The sequence below is a fragment of the Pipistrellus kuhlii genome, unplaced genomic scaffold (genome assembly GCF_014108245.1).
Source record: "Pipistrellus kuhlii isolate mPipKuh1 unplaced genomic scaffold, mPipKuh1.p scaffold_m20_p_2, whole genome shotgun sequence".
NCBI lineage: Eukaryota > Metazoa > Chordata > Mammalia > Chiroptera > Vespertilionidae > Pipistrellus > Pipistrellus kuhlii.
Window position 1 is genome coordinate 45,373,537 of NW_023425515.1, and position 17,607 is coordinate 45,391,143.

At 43.5% G+C, this 17,607-nt stretch overlaps 1 long non-coding RNA gene across 1 annotated transcript in view; it reads left to right on the forward strand.

The window, feature by feature from the left end:
• Positions 1-15,818, forward strand: part of LOC123652634 — a 29,153-nt gene extending 13,335 nt beyond the window's left edge. The window contains exons 2-3 of the long non-coding RNA XR_006742075.1: positions 13,787-13,963; positions 15,532-15,818. This is a non-coding gene — a long non-coding RNA (uncharacterized LOC123652634). The remainder of the gene's footprint in view (positions 1-13,786; positions 13,964-15,531) is intronic.
• Positions 15,819-17,607: the final 1,789 nt, after the last annotated feature.

Consider the following 17,607-nt stretch of genomic DNA (forward strand, 5'->3'; position numbering starts at 1 on the left):
TTCTTAAGTTTAAGGGATAAGACCCTGTCCGAGGCCAGTTCTCCTCTCACTCTATGTTTTCTCCTTAAGCTATCTCATTTATTCTCAGGCTTACATCAAGGATCAAGTCCCTCACTTATATGTTTACAAGTATTTACTGAGCATCTAGATTCTAGAATATGCCAGGTTCTGTGAGTTTTGGGTTCAGACTTTCATTGGCATTTTAAAAAATAAAATCTCTTCTCCTATATGTATATGTGCTGATTTTATTGAATTTCAGATAAGCTGTAGTATTTATTCTGTGCCAGGAGCTACAGAAGTCATTTCACTGTCACAGTAATTTAATGACGTTTTTAAAAACACGACTGTTTTTTAGAGCAGTTTATAGCAAAATTGAGCAAAAAGCAGAGAGTTCCTATATACCCCTTCACTATAGGTATTCCGCACCAGAGTGGTCCATTTGCTGTAATTGATGATCTTACATTGACTCATCAGATTCCATAGTTTACATTAGAGTTCACTCTTAGTGTGGCACATTCTATGAGTATTGACAAATATATAAGGACATCGATCCACCATTATAGTGTTGTACAGAGTAATTTTCACTGACCTAAGAATCAGTCTTGATTATGAGCAAAGTCTTCTTTATATATTTAAATAAATATATATATTTAATAGTTTTGTGTTTTACATTTAGGTCCATGATCCATTTTGAATTAATTTTTGTGAAGGATGTAAGGCCTGCATCTAGATTCATGTTTTTGCATTATGGATATGGATGTCCAGTCATTCCAGCACCATGTGTTTAAGAGATTGTCTTTCCTCTTTAGAATTGCCTTAGACACTACTGCTATACACATTTTATAGAAGAAGAAGTTAATTAACTTTTTCCAGGATCATGCAGCAAGTTATTGACAGATAAAATCCAATTCAGTTTGTATGCCAATGAGCTTATGCTCTCTGTTGCTTCTCTAATTCATGCCCCTCTCTGTATTAATGAAGAACACATGTTCATTGTAAAAATAAGCAGTCTAAAAGAAGCAAGTAAATATTAGCCATAATTCAATTACTCCAGAGATAATCACTGTTGACATTTTGATAGATCTCCTCTCAGCCTTTAGCCTCTGTATCTATCCATGGTAGATTTTTATTATAAAAATTGGATGATGGCCCTGGTAGCTCAGTAGGTTAGAGCATTGTCCTGATGTGCCATGGTTGTGGGTTCGATCCCTGATCAGGGCACATAAAAAATCAACTAATAAATGCATAAATAAGTGGAACAAATCCATGTTTCTCTCACTCTCTTTCCTTTACTCTCTCTCTAAAAAAAAAAAAAAAAATCAATAAGTATATATGTTTAAAAAATTGGATGATAATGTATTCTGTTTTGTAACCTAAATTTTTTAATTAACAATAAATTATGAACATTTTTCCATGTCAATAAATGTACCTTTAGAACATAATTTTTTTTAAATATGTTTTATTGATTTTTTTACAGAGAGGAAGAGAGAGGGATAGAGTTAGAAACATCAATGAGAGAGAATCATCTATTGGCTGCCTCTTGCACACCCCCTACTGGGGATGTGCCCGCAACCAAGGTACATACCCTTGACCCGAATCAACCAGGGACCTTTCAGTCTGCAGACCGACCCTCTACCACTGAGCCAAACTGGTTTTGGCTGTCGTTAAATCTTTACTAGCAGTTTCTAGCAAGAGCATTGCACAGTCCAAGAGGGTGGGGGTGGGGGTGGGGGGAATTCACCTTCATAAGCCTGTACTCAAGTAACTGCCTTATCCAGTGTCTGGCCACCACCTCCTGGAACCACCGTTGGGAGGGTGTTTGATATGACCAATGCCCAGATTATGTGCCAGGTTTTCTTTGTTTTTGAAGATATAAAATTTCATCTTTTTGGAGTCCTCCTATGAGAAATTAGGAGATATTAAAATGGGAGCTGCTAGCCTGATAACATTTTAAATGGGCAAAGTCTTCTTTCATTTAATTCTGAAGCTGCCTGAGCCCCTGCCAGGTGACTGTCACCAGAGCTATTTGCCCTCAAAGACCTCAGCTTCCTGAATGCATGGGCAGCCAACAGGAGGCACAGGGATAGGAGCCCACACAGCCAGCTGGAGTGCCATGCAGACTGTGGCAAGTCAGATTATAAAGTGCTCTGATGCCTCGGGGAACAGGGTAATTTGAGGTTTAGAAAAACGGATTTGAGAGCCAGGGGACAAGGAAAAGACTTGGACAGTGGCCCAGAGATGTGGGAAGACTTTTGGGGGTAGAGTCCCTGTAGCCACAGTGAATAAAATGTTAAAATGTGTGTGTGCGTGTGTGTTCATTCACGTGCGCGCTCACACACACACACACACACACACACACACACAAGCGCTCACACACACACACACACATGCGCGCACGCGCGCACACACACACACACACACACACACACAGTGAGTGCTGAAGAGGATTTGGTTTACTATGGAAAGTCTAAATGGTGTGAGGCTTTGAATGAGAGGCCACCAAGGTTAGGCCCTGTACTAAGGCAACAGGAAACCAGGGAAGAACTTTTAAAAATAACACATAGCCAAAGCCGGGTATCCAGGAACAAAAACATACTTTGTACTAGGTTGTCAATTGCTGGTCTGTTCCCCTCCCCTCTTTCCATCCTGCTGATGAGCTGGGGAGACAAAGAGCAGCCTGCCCATTCCCTAGCCGGACAAGTACATGATTCAGACAGTATTTCACCATCCCGAGGCGACTGGGCGGTAAGCCCCAAATCTAGTCAACCTGTCTTGCACTCCAGTGGTCATGATGTTAGGAGTTGGGTACTCTAAGAGCAAGGGGGTGGGGCGGTGAAAAGAAGAGGTATGAAGGTCCAGGGGCAGTTCCTGGAATGCATGGGGCCCTGACTCGAGTGCCCAAAGAGTCACAACAGAATGAGAGAATTTGTTGCCAGCCGGGAGTAAAAGAGCCCAATGGGCAGAGGACAATGGGGTGGGGGCAGTGTAGGAAGTTTTCTTGGGGTACAACAATTGCTAGTTCCCTATGTGGCTACTCCTAATATAGCCGTCTGCTGTTCTCCCCTCTAATCTCACTGTGGCCACCACGATCTTCCAACTGCTGCTGCATCCAAACGGTGGCTGTAAATTGCCAGCACGAGCAGAGAGACACACCCTGCAACATCATGTGTTTTGCTGAACATTGTAGTTTGGAATCTTTTTTTTTCAAAAGGGTAAGTTTTAATAAGCCAAGGCTGGCATTCCATTCTCTTCAACTTAACATTTTTTTCTGGCCCTAGGTGGAGAGTGAGTCCTGAAGCCCGAGAAAAGCATTGGAAAGGCTTGTGCTGAGAGCTTGGCCACAGGCTGGTCTCCCTGGCCTTCACAAGAAACCTCCCCTCCTCACTCCCCATCTCCTTTCTCTATGCTCAGGACTTGCAGGAGAGAGCGGGATGGGGAAGCCTTGGGGGTCCTTTTGCATCAGTCTGAATTGGTTGCTAAAGCTCTAATTTACCCAATTTTTTCACAGCAATCTTCTACCTGGCTTGGTACAAGATGATATTGTTGTACAGCAATATCTCCTTATCTGTGGGGATACATTCCAAGGCTCCCAGTGGATGCCTCAACCCTCAGATAATGCCGAGCCCTATATATCCTATGTTTTTTCTGTACATACGCATTTATGATAAAGTTTAATTTATAAATCAGGCACAGTATGAGTTAATGACAAACAATAAAATAGAACAGTTATAACAATATACTGTCATAAAGGTAATGTGAATGTGGTCTCTCTCAAAATATTTTTATTTTACTGTACTCACCCTTCTTGTGATATAAGGTGATAAATGCATGATTTCTTCATACTACTCAGAATTGGAAGCAATTTAAATGTTATAAACTTGTTTATTTCTGGGATTTGGTATTTAATGTTTTCAGACTGTGGTTGAGTGTGGGTAAGTAACAAGAACTGGAAAGTGAAACCACAGAGAATGGGGGACTACTGTCATCAGGAATGACAGTTTTGTAAATGACTGGTAGGAAGATCATGCTCATTATTTCGAAACAAAACCCACATTTTTCAGATTTTTGTGTTCTCATTCGGCAACCTCTTCTGGAAGGAGTCTGAGGGTCAGATCAAGTTTGCCGGTTTTTTTCTCATTTTCGAGCCACTCTTCTAATCTCCGTGTCTGCTCACTCCCTGGGCCACCGGATCCGGTCCTATTGCTTTCTGTGTCATCGCGAGCAGATTACTCCCGATGCCTGTCTTCAGATTACCAAGTGCCACAAGTGTGTTCAATAAGCATCCCCCCATCTCACATTTTACTCACACATTACCCCCCCGCCCCCCCATTCCCCAAAGACCTTTTCTCTCACCCTCTTCGTTAGTTCCATAAATTGAAACTCTATTTCCAGCTGCTCAGGCCTCCAACCTTGAATTCCTTTTGCCTTCCTCTTTCTCCCTCAACATCAGCAAATTCTACTTGTTATACCTCCAAAATATACTCCATTAAATTAATTTCAGCCTCTCTCTCACACCCTTTCTCTTTCCCACCTTAGAGTAAAACATCCTTATCTTGATTCTGAAGTATTCTAGGAGCCTCTTAACTAACCTCCTACAGTTGATAGGGATCTTTTTACAACGTGAGTCAGATCAGGTCAAAACCCTTCCAGGCTTCTTTTCCAGTGGCCTGTCCCCGCCCTCTGACCTGCTCCCAGGCCCTTTCCCCAGGCTCACTTGGTCTTGGCCCCTTCGGACTCTTCTTTGAATGAGCACTTTACAGCCTCAGCAGAATTCCCCTTCCCCCAGATAAGAATGGTTTGATCTCCTCACATTCTTCTATAATATCTCTATTAAAATATCCCCTTGGGTCAAAGAGGCCTCCCCTGAACACACCATCCAAAGTGACATCCTCACCTTTGGTGCTCTCCTGTCCTTATCGTGCTTTTTTTCTTCGTTGCACTTATAGCCACTCATCATTTTATCTAGTCATTTATTTAATTGTTGTCATCAACCCCCCCCCACCACCACACACACACACACACACACACACACACACACACACACCAGAATATAAACTCAGCGAGGGCAAGGTCATTGCTTGTTCGCTCCTCAATCCTCAGTCCTTGGCACCCAATAAGTGCTCAATAACTTCCTGCGAAATAGGGGGATTGAAAGGCTTGTAGGGACCTAACTGGTTTGGCGCAGTTGATAGAGCATCAGTCTGCGAACCAAAGGGTTCCTGGTTCTACTCCAGTCAAGGGCACATACCTTCATTGCAGGCTCCTCTTAGCCTGGGCCCTGGTCAGGGCATGTGCAGGAGGCAACCAATCGATGTGTTTCTCTCTTTCACTCTCTCTAAAAGTCAATGGAAAAATATCGGGTGAGGATTTTTAAAAAAAGAAAAGAAAAAAGCAAGGCCCTTAGGAACAGTTCATTCAGTTCAGATGTATCACTCTACACATGAGAATACCACAACCAGACAGGACAACTATTTAGAGACAACTTAAAAGATTAATAGCTGTGCTGGAACAAGGACCTACGTGTCCTGGCACCCAACCAACTCTATTACCTGAGGCCAAGGTGAAAAGTACATTCTACTCACACCCAGTACGTTTGTCTCTGTGTGTTATCTAATATTTACATTCACTATGTTGATTTTCAAATTTACTATTATGATGCTAATATTTAATTCTAACTTTTTCATTTTTTATTTTTCAATTACAATTTATTTCCAATATTATGTTGTATTGGTTTCAGGTATACACCACCATGGTTAGACAATAATATACATTACAAAGTGTTCCTCCCAATATTTCCACTACTTATCTATTTCTTTTTTTTTTTAAGTGTTGACCCTACTCCATTAAATTATTTCCATGTCCTATTAATGGGTTGTGGGCCACAGTTTGAAACCAATACATTATACTACAGAGTTTAAAAAAACAACAACACCCACACACATTCCATATCTTTTTCTTTTTTAAAAAAATTCCCTCCCAAGGATATATTTTTTTAGATTTTGAGAGAGGGGGAGAGAGGAGAGAGAAACATCAATGTGAGAGAGAAATATTGATCTGTTGCTTCCCATACGCTCCCTGACTGGGAATTGAACCTGCAAACTTTTTTGGTGTACTGGACGACAATCCAACCAACTGGGCCACCCAGCCAGTTTGAGTAGTTCCAATTATGTATGCATTCATTGGTTGCTTTTTGTATCTGCCCTGACCTGGGATCGAACCTGCAACCTTGGCATATGGGAACAACACGCTAAACAACTGAGCTACCCAGCCAGGGCCCATTTTTTTAATAGTACTAAAAAACATGGCCAATGCACAAACACATTTGTTTCAAGACTTTTAAAAATGACAGAGGAAAATAATCTATTGACACTAATTCTATAGTTAACTTGGCTATGCAAAGAAATAAAAGAAATACCTAAGGTCTAGTTTCGTGGCCCTCATATCTCATGAATAGTTATCTCAAACCATCATCTTATTTCTGATTCTATCCTTGTGTCCTTGTTTACAGTTCTAAATTTCATGATATGCCATGTTATATTCATTTTCTTGGTTTTGTGTCTTGTTTTCTGCACCAACTTATGCTTATAAATTGCTGCTTTGTACTTGCAGTCAGAGCAGCGCATTCCAAAGGGAGGCAGGAGGAATGGTGAGGGTTTTCACATAGCTGACTTTGTTTTGACAGTGATGGTATCTGATAGAGTGGGAAGTGATTATAGTCCAACACCCAGCCTCATTGTACACACCATCTATTCATAGCCTCTGGAGTGGGGAGATTCATACGAGCATGGGGGCAGAGACTGAGAGGCCAATCAAGCTGAAGACAGGGAACATGTGGTTATGCAAGACATAGAGGTCAAGGTCATGCTAAAAATCAAATATTTAAAATGTTGGCTCCAGCACAATAACTCTGTGGTCTAAATTTATCCTACTCTTCCAAATCTCACAGGACTGACAGAGCAGCTAGTGTTACTCAGGAAAAAGGAAGAACAGGGTTCAAATCTGCATCTAAAAGAAATTTCAAATAAAAGATACAGAGGCCCTAACCCGTTTGGCTCAATGGATAGACCATCAGCCTGCGCACTGAAAGGTCCCAGGTTCGATTCCTGTCAAGGGCATGTACCTTGGTTGTGTGCACATCCCCAGTAGGAGGTGTGCAAGAGGCAGCTGATCAATGTTTCTCTCTCATTGATGTTTCTAACTCTCTATCCCTCTCCTTTCCTCTCTGTAAAAAAAATAAATAATATATATATTTATATTTTAAAAAGATACAGAGATGGATCTAGAGACAACTGGTAGGAGAGGAGGAGTTAGAGAGCAAACAAAGGACTTGTATGCATGCATAGTAGCATAATTAATGGACACAAACACTGGGATGGTGGGGGCTTGCCTGGGGTGGGAATGGCTGGGGGAGGGAGGTCAATTAGGGAAAAAGGAGACATATGTAAAACTTTAGACAATAAAAAAGAGAGACATGATACTGAACACCCTTCAAATGGTGTTTCTCCTGGCATCTAAACCTTTTAAAATCTTATTATACTGAGGCAAACTTCAAAAAAATATAAAAACTATTTTACTTAAAAAAAAAAAAAATACAGAGAATTTGACCTGGCCTCCTTCAGATGCTGTGAAAGGTGCTCCAGGCAACTGGATAGTATTGCTAGAGAATATCCTATCTAATAAAAGAACAATATGCAAATTGACTGTACCTCTGATACACCCACAAAGCTACACTCACCAGCCAATCAGGAGCGAGCATGCAAATTAACCCAACCAATATGACTGCAGTCATGGAGCAAGCAGAAGGCTTGGGTTTCCCCAGCAATGGAGGAAGCCAAGCTCCCGCAGCCCTGGCCTCCGCTCCAGGCTATAAAGTTTCAATTATAAAAGATAAATAAATCCCAGATACCAGGGCCTCTGCTTGGTTCTCCAGGGGTCGTGGTCAGTCTGCAAACCACCACAGACCTCTCGCCCAGGCTGCCCCATGCTCCAAGGGAACCCCCACCCTGATCCGGGACACTCTTCAGGGCAAACCAGCTGGCCCCTACCCGTGTACCAGATCTCTCTCCTATCTAATAAAAGAGTAATATGCAAATTGACCATCACTCCAACAGACAAGATGGCTGCCCCCATGTGGACACAAAATGACCACCACAAAATGGCCAGCAGGGGAGGGTAGTTGGGAGGGACCAGATCTGCAAGGAAGGGCAGTTGTGGGTGATCAGGCCAGCAGGGGAGGGCATTTGGGGGGGACCAGGCTGGCAGAGGAGGGGAGTTGAGGGTGACTGGACCTACAGGGAAGGGAATTTGGGGGTATCAGGCCTGCAGGGGAGGGCAGTTAGGGGTGACCAGGCCTGTAGGGGATTGCAGTTAGGGGCAATCAGACTGGCAGGGAAGAAGTTAGGCATCAATCAGGCTTGCAGGGGAGTGGTTAGGGGGTGATCAGGCTGGCAGGCAGAAGCGGTTAAGGGCAATCAGGAAGGCAGGCAGGCAGGCAGGCGAGTAGTTGGGAGCCAGCAGTCCTGGATTGTGAGAGGGATGTCCGACTGCCCATTTAGACGCGATCTTGGTCTAAATAGACAGTTGGACATTCCTCGAGGGGTCCTAGATTGGAAATGGTGCAGGCTGGGCTGAGAGACACCCTGCCCCCGTGCACGAATTTTGTGCACTGGGCCTCTAGTAGTTACATAAACCAGACAATGACACCATCTTTATTCCTATTGTTGTCCACCCACGTGGTTTTGGAATTTTACGGGAGTATATCACCCAGTTCAGGTCATTCAAATGCTTCTCCACAGACATGGGAGAAACAGCGGTGGCCAGGTAAGACTCAAGACTCTTGTCCTGCTTATTCTCCAACTGCCTCCCTCCCCCGATCCATCCCAGTTCTGCTCCTTCTGTGTGCTCTCCAACTCCAGGCTCCCTGTCCCTTTGACTTCCTGTTGGGTTCAGCCATGGGAGTCACTGGCAGGAGATTCCAGGTTAACATGTTTATTCTGCGCTCCATCCCACCCCATCTGGGATGCCTTGCTCCTGCTTTACAGTGTCCTGACAGTGGTTGGCTTCTGTGGGAGGGAGGCCTCTCTCCCACTCCTCCAGCTCTCATAGACTTTAGTTCTGGTCCTAGTCCCTGAGGTCCACACCATTCTGTGTTGGTTCCTTAACTCTGGCCACACCTTTGTAAATAGTCCCTTCATTAGTCTTTTATTCTGCCTGCTTCCTCCAGTTAAACGCTTGTGTGGGCACATCTGCTGCCTGCTGGGGCCCAGACGGATGGATGCACTTGGTCTCACATCTATGGGTGCTCTAGGCCTTGCTCACACCTGAGTCTCCCAGAGGTCCAAGCAGGCAGAACACTTTTGCTGCCTTGAAACCTAACTTCTGGCCTTGGCCTGGGCCCTTCTTGGGTCACTCGCTCCATTTATTCAGGTGCTGCTTGTTTTGGCTAGTTGCCAGCTACTGAATGCCAGCTGAGAGTCCCTGACTTTGTTATGTAATTTTGAGCAGGATCAGATGCCGCCAAAGCTCACAGCAGCAACCCCAATTTTTTCAGGCTTCATTCCTTTCCAAGGGCTCAGGAGAGGTGACATGGGCTGCTCCAAGCTAGTCCTCTAAGAGGAAATGGATTCTCAGACCTGGAAAGAACGTTAAAGGTCTCGTGGGCCAACCTCTCCCTTTGCAGTAGAGAAACTAAGGCCCAGGAAGAAGGGACTCCCTCAGGTATTGGTAGAAAATCCAAAGATCCTGAGTATTCGTCATAGGAACTCAGGGTTGGTAGGAGCATTGAAGGTTGTACAGCTTGGCCACAATAAAGAGCAAAGTACAGGCTCTGCCATTTCCAAAGGGGCAGGGAGGATTGCCAGAGACACAGTGGTCCCCAGTGACCTCTAAACCTAACCCTAACCAACAACAGTCCATTCAGAGCAGCAGGATGGGATTTGGAACAGAAGAAACTTCCTTCTGCACGGGGTCAACAACAGCTCCCCACGTGTACCAAGCAAAGTCCCCGCCAGTAGGCCAGCCGCCTGAGAAGCCACACAGGTGTGAGCAGCACGGCTTCCCAGATTCATGTGAGTGGATTCATGTGGCTGAGGGCTGGCTGTGTTCCCTAATCAGGCTCGCTTCCTGGGCCCTCCGGTAAGCTGGGTTTCTGAGTCCCTGGAGGCTGGATGGGGCCACGTGGCTAATCCTCACCAACAGAAGCAAGCGAGTTATGAGTCACTTCCAGTTCCTGGTGGCACAGACAAAGCTTTACTTTCTTTTCTGTCCACTTGGCTGGAAGCAAAGGATTCCCAGATAGTGAAGTTGTAACTGGATAACCAATGGGTCTGTGCTGCCTGTCATTACTTGAGCCAATGAAGCAGAGACAGTGTTGAATCGTATATGAGCGTTTATTCCAACAGGTCATCCACAAAAATCTGCTCTGCAGCCCCCCCGGAAGACAAAGTTACACAGGGAAATATGGATTATATGCCTGTAATATAGGGAAGTGAAGATTACAGGCATTGGGAAGTAGGAGGCTGGGTGGGACTCCATTGTTTGGGCAACAAGGGTTTTTTTTTGTTTTTTTTAAAATAAATCTTTATTGTTCATATTATTACAAATGTTCCTCATTTTTTTTCCTCCAAAGCTCCCCTCCACCAGGTTCCCATTGTCCTCATCCATAGGTGCACAGTTTATGTTCAGTCTCTTCCCGCACCCCCCACTTCCCTTTTCCCTGAGAATCATCAGTTCACTCCCCTTCCATACCTCTGATTCTATTGTAGTCACCAGTTAATATTGTTCATCAGATTTTTTAATTCCTTTAGTTTTTAGATTCACTTGTTGATAGTTACATATTTGTTGTTCATACTTTTTATCTTCATTTTCTTCCTCTTCCTAAAGAACCCCCTTCAGCAATTCATATAATCCTGGTTTGGCAGTGATGAACTCCTTTAGCTTTTTTTTTTTTTTTTTATTAATGAAGCTCTTTATCTGGCCTTTGATTGTGAGTGATAGCTTTGCTGGGTAGATTATTTTTGGCTGTATGTTCTTACTATTCATCACCTTGAATATTTTTTGCCATTCCCGTCTGGCTTGCATGGTTTCTGTTGAGAAGTCAGCTGACAATCGTATAGGTGCTCCTTTTTAGGTAACTACCTGCTTTGCTCTTGCTGCTTTTAATATTCTCTCTTTGTCTTTTGCTCTTGGAATTTTAATTATGGTGTGTCTTGGTGTGGTCTTCTTTGGATTCCTTTTGTTTGGGGTTCTGTGTGCTTCCTGGACTTGTAAGTCTATTTCTTTCACCAGGTGGGGGAAGTTTTCTGTCACTATTTCTTCCAATATGTTTTCGGTATCTTGCTCTCTCTCTTCTGGGACCCCCATAATTCTGATGTTGGTTTGCTTGAAGTTGTCCCGGAGGTTTCTTATATTATCTTCAACTTTCTGGATTCTCTTGTCTTCTTGCTTCAGTGGAGGAATGTCCTCTGACTCTTTATGTTCCAAATCTTTGACTTGATTCTTGCGATCTTCCATTCTGTTTTTAGGACTCTGTAGAATATTTTTTATTTCAGACAATGTATTCTTTATTTCTAGTTGATCCCTTTTCATATCCTCATAGGCCTCCTTTATTTTATTGGCTTTTTCCAGGAAATTCTTTAAAAACCTTATAACCATGGTTTTGAATTCTATATCCAGTTGCTTGTTATCTTCCATTTCTTTCATTTGTGATCTGTTTTCTCGTCTCTGCATTTTCGCTGCTTCCCTGAATTGATAGGGTGGATTTGTGTGCTAAGGTGTCCTATAGGGTTCAGTGGGTCAGCCTCCCAGTTACCTGAGGTGGACACTCTTGGTACACTCCTTTGTGGACTGTGTGTACAGCCTTATTGTATTTAAGTCTTGATTGTTGTTTATATCACTGGGAGGAACTTACCTCCAGGCCAATTGGCTGTGAGGATCACCTGTGTCTATGCTGGGAGACAGCCTTATTCGACTAGCAGTTTGGCAACAAGGTTGTTAATCTTTCCATGAGAATGGACCACATTTCAAGGTTGTCTCCCAGATCCAAGGTTGACTCCCAGGTCAGGGGGGTCCTACAACTCCCAGCCAGGTAAGAATGTCCTTTCTTTAACCAACACAAGGCAATCATGGTGAACAGAGCATTAATATTTCTCGTAACCATAGCTAGTCCCTAATATTCCATTTTTGCCCCTAACAAAGTTACCACGGGGGTCCAGCCAGGGTGCCATGTCTGGAAGACACCTGTGAGGAAGCACTGCCCATCCCCTAGCCCCTTCAGCATCTCCACATCTTACTGTAAACAGCATAAAGGGTAAGAAATAAATAAGCTGTCGTAGTGCTGATCACTGAGACAAGGGGAAAGAAGGTGAGCAGCAGCTAACAACCCTGATTAATATAGAAATTGAATAATTTTCCAGGTTGTAGAGGGCCACCTGGGAAGGCACATGGACATTTCTTTTAATTGTTGCCAGCTGAGACTGAGACAATTGGCAGAGCCGTGTCTAGGATACACAGTTCCCCAAAATGGCAGAAAGTGTAATCAGCTTGGCCTTCATATTAGCCCAGGTGTTACTTCCTGGTATTGGGGTTATAAAATAAATGTGCTGGGAGGAGTCATCATCATCTTCCTGCTTCTCCATCAGTGAGAATGGAGGCCTACCCAGCTCCCAGCTTTAAATCAATTTCTGCATCTCCTTTCTTTCTTTCTTTCTTTCTTTCTTTCTTTCTTTCTTTCTTTTTTTTAATATATTTTATTGATTTTGTACAGAGAGGAAGGGAGAGAGATAGAGAGTTAGAAACATGGATGGAGAGTCATCGATCAGCTGCCTCTTGCACACCCCCCACTGGGGATATGCCCGCAACCAAGGTATATGCCCTTGACCGGAATCGAACCCGGGACCCCTCAGTCTCCAAGCTGACGCTCTATCCACTGAGCCAAACCGGTCTCGGCTCTTTCTCTCTCTCTCTCTCTCTCTCTCTCTCTTTCTTTCTTTCTTTCTTTCTTTCTTTCTATTATTTCTCAATCCCTGTCTGCCTCCACTTAAAACTGGTTTGTTCATTCCATGCTGGACATGGAAAAGGGAGATTCCCACCATGTCTGGCCCCCGCCACATCAGGCTCCTGCACCAGGTAACCCACCATTCTTCCAATCCCTCAGGTTTGATCTTTCAGAGGCATCTTCAAGCACTCCCTTCGGCCCTGTCCTGGAAGTCTAATTCCACAGTGTCTCCCTCATACTCCCCTTTCCTTCCCTCACCACCTCCCCTGCCATCTATCTCCCATTAGCCTCCTAGAGAGAAAGGGCCCTCCCCTTAGAAGTGCCCTTCTCACTCTAGCAGAAGAACCATTTCCAAAAAGAATCTTCCAACCCTCATAGTTCTCAAGCAGCATACCTAGCCCTGCCCCTGGAATTGCATGAATCCCAACAGTCAGTGCTGGGCCCCTTTTCTTAAAGCCAAGTTGCTGGAGAATAGCAATATTCCTTTTGGGTTTGCAAATAAACTCAGAGTCTCCGTTATCTCCTTTATTGTTCTGAAGGGACAATAATTTAAGAGCACTATTTACAAGTTTTTGATAACAACAACAATAATAGCAATGACAGAGATGATAACCCCGCCCTATTTTTCCATTGTAGAAACTTCCAGCCATTCACCCTATCAATCCCTTAAAATAGAGTCCTCCCTATCTTAACTCTTCCCTTTTGGGACATGACCTGGGTTTCAGGGTCTAATCTTCAAGATCCTGGGGTGGTACCCACCTAGACATTAAAAAAAATTTTTTTTTTCTTCAGGCCATAGGGGATTTTCTGCTGAGAAGACAATGAAATTTGTGCTTTTTCCCACCCTTCTTAAGGAAGAAATATTTCAAGGGGCACCACACCTAAACATCCTGGGCATTTCCAGCAAATCTCAACAGATGATGAGATGGGTAGGAGTAATTATTGCAGCTGAGACCTACAGTACTCATGGTAAGGTTTTTTGTTTTGTTTTGAAATCTGTGTAGGTGATCCATTAAGGTAGATTTGCCTAGTCTTTTATCAGTTTCTCTTGACTTGCTCTTGAGTTCTTTCAGTAGAAATATTTAGTGAAATAATTGTATATGATTATGGGATGATGTCTTAGTGAGTGAGTGAATTATTGACTACCTGACTGAGTGAATGGATATTATAATCTATTAGCCTCATGACCACATGAGTCCATGGAAAGTAGGCTCACCAGGGTCAGGAGACCTGGGCCCTAGCCTTGGCCCTGTTATGAGCTCAGCCATGTGATCATAAGCAAGTCACTTCTGCAGATTAATACTTGTTTTCACCAATGAAGAGGCTGGACTAGACCAGTGCTTCTCACACTTCCGGGTGGATATAGATCACTTGGGGGATCTCGTTAAATGCAGATTCTGAATCAGGAGGTCAGGGGTGAGGTCCAAAATTCTTCATGTCTAACAAGGCCCAGGTGCTGATGCCAATACTTCTGATCCATGGGCTACACTTTAAGTAGGAAGAGTCTTGCTAGATCTTCATGCTCCATTCCTTTTATAATCTTTAATAGCTCTATTTTTAACAGATTATAATAACCAGTTTATTCACCACTCAGCAGCCAGATTCTTTATAAAACATAAGTCTGATTCTTTGGTGGCTTCCCAAACTCAGAATAAAATGTAATTTTTACAGTGTAGACCTGCAAAGCCTTACATGATCTGATTCCCCCCATTCCTTTACTTCTCCCACCCCGTTTCCTACCGCTTCTCCCCTTACTTATATACTTCCACCACATTGATCTCTGCTTTTCCAGGCGTGTGTTAGTCTCAGAACCTTTGCATATGCTGTTCCCTATACCTGAAATACCTGCAGATATCTGTTTAGTTTGGTCTTTGTTCAGATATCATTTTACCAGAAAGACCTTCCCAGATCACCACATAAAAATTGTTCCCTTATACTCTATTACTCTTTAACCCTTTATCCTGCTCAATTTTCATTCATAACAAACATTGCCACCTGACATTTTATGTACAGGTTTCTATAGTTAGCAATTTTCTTATATATTTAGTGATGTATTTGTTTTGCATATTTATTTAATTATATGTATATTAACTCTATTAACTCTCCCTCCTACTAGAATGTGCACCCCACAAAAGCAGGATTTTGTCTATTTTGCTCACTGCTGTCTCCCCAGGATCTGAATGGTGGTCAATCATTATTTGTTAAATACATACATAAGTGAACAGATTAATAAAAGTGAGATAAGAACAGTCTTTTTTAAAAAAAAAAATAGGGCCCAAGGTGTCCTTGAACCATCTGCACCCTCTCTATCTTTAAGAAAAGTTGTGAGTTCCCAAGTCCGTATAGAAGAAGGAAGTCTATAAGGAGAATGGTTTGGGGCTCACCTTGGCCACAGAGCCATTTTTGTACTTAGAACTCATCTGATTTCTCTTTGAAGCCATTGTCACCTGAGAGAATAAATATATCACCCTGGTGGGGTAGTGGGTCATCAGATCACTATTCAGATCACCTCACTAACTCTTCTTATTCTAGTCCAGGCCTACCACAAGGATCCTCATTGTGATTTAGCTTTCCACAGTGACAAAGGACAGGTTGGGTCAGGCTGACCCAAATGCCTGCTACCCCTGGCATTTATACTTCTCATTATAAATCCATCATTTGGCATTCTGCTTTATCCCCTCCAGTCTCCTCTGAGTGAGTCAGCTTCCAGAGTCCCAGTAACTCTGGAGCCTGGATGTGATCAAGTTTCTGAACCTTCAAGACCAGACCCTGGACAGCAGCTACTTCTGTAATATGTTGCTGCCTGTGAAGGTCCTCAGCAGCTGGCCAGCTGGTCCTTCCCAGGCACCACCCAGCTTAACTATAAGATTTGTTGAGCCAAAACTGGTTTGGCCAGTGGATAGAGCGTCAGCCTGCAGACTGAAGGGTCCCAGGTTCCAGTCAAGGGCACGTACCTTGGTTGCAGGCACATCCCCAATGGGGAGTGTGCAGGAGGAGGCTGATCGATGTTTCTCTCTCATCGATGTTTCTGACTATCTCTCTCCCTTCCTCTCTGTAAAAAAAATCAATAAAATAAAAAAAATAAATAAAAAGATTTGTTGAGCATTTGCCACAGGCCCAGCAATTCCACGTAGAAGAGTTTACATTAAGGAGGTAATTGGATAAATACGTAAAGATATATGTAGAAAAGTACTCATTGCATTGTCATCTCCCCTCTTCCTCAGCTGGATGTGGTGGTGGTGGTACTTTGGTATCCAATGTCGCCAGAGTGTGGGTAGCTGCTAGAGCCCCCCAGCCTCCACCTCATATAGCACCCATGGGAATTAACTGCTGGTACTGTCTCTTATGATAATTATGAAAGAGTGTTAGCAACAGAGTAGCAGTTGGTTATGTAATCTGTACCCTGAACCCAGAAGTAAATGAACATTTGACCTTATTTAGTGATCAAGGAATTAGGCAGCCATGTCTCTTGCCCCAGAGCTGGTGCCAGTGAGCCGAGCCATAGACCAGAGGCTGATCGGGTCCTCAATTCTTATTCTTGCTGTGGGCATTGCTGGGACAGGTTTACAAGCTGACCTGGAAGTTAGCCAAGGTCAGAGGGACTCCTGTCACTCACTTCTCCTTGAGGTGCCCCTTCCCCCCGAGGATAGCAGCTTCTCACGCAAACAAAGGTTCCTTTTAATTTTTAAATATGTTTTTATTGGTTTCAGAGAGAGGAAGGGAGAGGGAGAGAGAGAATCATTGATTGACTGCCTTCTGCATGCCCCGCACTGGGGACTGAGCCCCCAAACAGGCATTTTTCCTGATTGGGAATCAAACCATGACCTCCTAGTCGATGGGTCGATGCTCAACCACTGAGCCACACCAGCCGGGTCAAAGGTCCCTTTATATTCACTTTCCCACAGAGAGTAGCCCCTCCCACTCACTTTGCAAGGAGCCTTTGCCCTATAGTCACCCTTCTCACCATTTTAGAAGAAGCAAATTACTTTTAGTTTCCAGGGATGATTCAACCTTCCAAGGGTGACCGAGATGACCTCTCTCTCTGAAGCAGGAAATAACCTCCCAATTTAGCAAAAAACTGGGAACACTAATTCATCAGCCAGGATCTGACTCACTATATTAAGGCTTATTCATACAGAATATCAGGTCTTATCATGAAGCATATTAAAGTTTATCATGAAGCCATTAAAATAAAACTGTAGCTCTATACAAATAGTTAAGTGAAAACAGGAATGTGACAAAACCTGCACTTATTCTCTGGATGTGCAAGTATAAACATGAGTGCATGGAGAAATAAATGAATGATACTTATCAAATATTAACAATGACTATATCTAGATGATGATATTTCTGGTAAGTCTTTTTTATACTCCTCTGTATTATTTGAAATGAGTAACCCGGTATACAGATTCATGCACATTGAAAGGAAATTAATTATAAGGTGGCCCAGCAGGGCAGGACTGGGCTAGACGTGCCCTGGAGTCAACCTCCTGTGGTCCCTACCCAGTGTCTGCGGAGTGAGTAGGATCCCTTCAGCAGGTGGGGTCCCTGAGCTTGGCCTGCAAAAATCAGGCAGAAACCGGCTCTCTGACATTCTCTGAGGGGTCTGGGAG